The sequence below is a fragment of the Ammodytes marinus genome (genome assembly GCF_949987685.1).
Source record: "Ammodytes marinus genome assembly, chromosome: 20".
Taxonomy (NCBI): domain Eukaryota; kingdom Metazoa; phylum Chordata; class Actinopteri; order Uranoscopiformes; family Ammodytidae; genus Ammodytes; species Ammodytes marinus.
In genome coordinates this window covers 8,343,160-8,346,451 of record NC_137224.1, presented here as the reverse complement: position 1 = coordinate 8,346,451, position 3,292 = coordinate 8,343,160, and positions in this window count along the sequence as shown.

Below are 3,292 nucleotides of genomic sequence, written 5' to 3'. Positions count from 1 at the left end.
AATTCCATATGCATGACATATATCATAATGCAAATTAACACCTTAAATCCTCTAATCTGTGCATCCTTGCTGCCAGCAAACTGGATAAACAGTGCATGTCTTCCGTAAACCACATCTGTCATACCTGCACTCTGTCCTCCCATGAATGCACCTCTGGTCAGGCTGGATCAGTCCTCACTGAGTGACTGTGCATTTGATTGACAGTTCGTCCCAGTGTGTGGCCAGTGAAACAGCCACTCGGGTTAAAGAGAGGTCAGTGAGTGAGCAATGGTTTCCCACTTTATTATTGTACATGGAAAGCTTCAAGTAAAAGGGACTTATGTGTACATTGTTCAGGGGTAGAGATACGGTGAGTACTAGATACGGAAATAATGTCATGATAATTATAATAAAAAAATGAAAATATGCAATGTATGTGGTTTCTCATAAAGATCCAAAATGAAGGAGGCTATTGTGTCTTATAAGCAGTGATGCACGGTCCACTTTTATATTACCGTCTTTGTCACAGTATAAGCTGCTTCACCAAAGAACGATGCATGGTTATTTGGCGGTTATAAGACATGCATCAATGGCACATATGCCTCTTATTTGTGCAAAGTTATCAATCAAGTGACCCAATCGCACCTAAGCCAACAATCATCCTGGATAACAGTAAGTAACTAGCACAGATATTCTCCCCCTTCTTTAATGACTAGCAGTTCAAGTTCCTAGTCTACAGAGCCATATTACATCAGAATTTCACAAAGCCTCAACACCAACCTTTGCACGGGGCCTCACCTGTGCAGCATAATGATCTAGTCAACATCGATGGCATGCTATTTGTCTGTCTTACACCAGGCTTACATTTGTTTTTGATCCCTTTTAATGTGTACTGACACTTCCTGTTAACCACCACACTGTGTGAAATGCCTCCTCTTTTCTCACCCATTCTCTCTCTCTCTCTCTCTTGACTTTTAAACAAACATGCTCCGGTAATAATGTGATTTGAATCATTAATACGCTACATTGTAGGCACCCATTTTAATTGGAAAATTAGTTACAGCACAGTGTCTAACCGCTTCCTACAACACTAATGCCATCCCTCTCTCTGTGTCATCTAAACCCCTATGCTAATGAAGCCTGGGCCCACAACATGCAGGAGGTTGAATATCAATTTAATCAGGCCCTCCCTGCAGGGGCTTTTCAGGAGAGAAATGACAGCCAAAGTGCATTAGTAATTCTACCGCTGTCACTTCTCATAGCTGCTTACCTTGCAAACAAACTGCTCTAATGGCACCTGCCTGCTGGGCAATTTAGGCACTGTAGAGGCAACCGAACATGAAAATGGACTGGAGACCACTGACCTAAATAGGAAAAAGGGCCAACTCTAAACAAGGAGAGGCTGTTTCATCAATGGAGTGGAAAACATATGTGCTATGTGTATATGGATGATTAAAATACTCCACTGTAAGTGTGTCTCCACCGCCGAGACAGCATATGTAATGGTAATGTGAGATAAGAGGCAACAGTTACAGCCTTGTATTTGCAAAAAAAACATGTACCTTCTTTCTGCCAAATTGTTGTTGTCATCAAAAGTGTCTTATCCCTTCATCCTCACATTTCTCATTCAAATATACAGATAACAGGCACAAATAAATAGGCAAATGAATAGATAAAAAGGAAGAGTTCATTACCTCCACTCATACAATTGAATTGCTTTGACATAATCCCCTCTTATTCCTCAAGGGGATGGGGGAGGGAGAGAGCGTGATGGGATTGGTGGTCGTGAGGGTGTGTGCCTGCCTGCCTGTGTGTGTGTGTGTGTGTGTGTGTGTGTGTGTGTGTGTGTGTGTGTGTGTGTGTGTGTGTGTGTGTGTGTGTGTGTGTGTGTGTGTGTGTGTGTGTGTGTGTGTGTGTGTGTGTATGTTGGGGGTGGTGGTATGGCTCATTTCAGTGTCAGCCTCTGTGTACGTCAGCAAGGGGGAAAATATGTAGTTTCTCACTCCACCCAATGGTAGCACCCATGGCTTTCATTGACTGTGTCATCATGACATACTGATCTCAGTGAATGTGCCTGCTTCAGAGACCTGATTTGAACACCATGACTGGGGAAGTAGCGCCACCTGTTGTCGATACTGACATACTGACTGACAGATATACTGCGTGTTTTATTTGGTATTGTTTGATGCGGAAATGAACCCATCATTCATGGTTCTTATTTTCTTGGTGTTGGTTCGTGCCGGTCCCCTCTCTCTCTCTCTCTCTCTCTCTCGCTCTCTCTCTCGCTCTCTCTCTCTCTCTCTCAATATGCTGCAGCCAGTAGCCTCTTAGCAGCCAGGCCCCTTTACATCAATATGTCAGGTCAATAGTGTTGGGTGGTATCGAATGTGTCAGAGAAAAGAACTTCACTCGGGGACGTGGGTTTGCTGGTGACTGGGAGAAGGCCATCCAAGTATACTCCAGTTGAGCAGATCCATTCCAAGACTGCAGAAAGAAAGAAACTGGACAGGAGAGAGCAAGATGAGTCAAGTGTAAAAAGAAAAGTATATAAGAATCATTGCCTGGAATGTGAAATACTAGACCTTGTACCTTAACAGCAGACCTTGGATCGTTTGCTCTCTCAGACGTGATATGTTATGTGCTGTTTGTTTCTGTGCTCTTTAACACGGCAGAGACACAGCCAGGAGTTTTTTTCTCTCCCAGGAATTACGTCAAAGCCTTAATGAGGAGCAGCATGGCGTGATTAGTATTGTCTTGGGCGCGTATTAAATCCTGATTGGATGACACACAGAGCAAGACTAAACATTTCCCATCCATCCGGTCATGGCGACTGCTCATTTAACCGTGGCAGATAATAACTGAGGCAAAAAGGGGGCGTTTGTTTTTAGCACCGTGGCTGGTTTCATTTCTCCCTTAAGTACGCATGAATATTTAAGGTGCTGCATGTAGTCAATGAGAGCACCTGATGGTCTGTTTACCCAAGGCTGGCTGCTTGTTCAGTAGATTCCCTCTCGTCTTTAACTACTACAGCGCCCCAGTGAGTCCCCCCCCTTGAAAACAATTGATTCATAGTCATCTATCTCATAGCCGAGGGCCGGGTAATCACAGCCAGAGAATCGAATCTACCACACTCTCCGGTTCCACCATGGGAGAGGAGTCTGTAATGAAATAACCCTCTTCTCTGCCTTAATTGTCTTTTTGGCCGATAGCAAACTGATTCAAGTTGTGTTTTTTTTTCCACAGCTGGAATTATGAAAATGATTTAATGAGGACGTGCGTTATCAAGCTTCTCATGAAATAAAGGTGCAGTCAG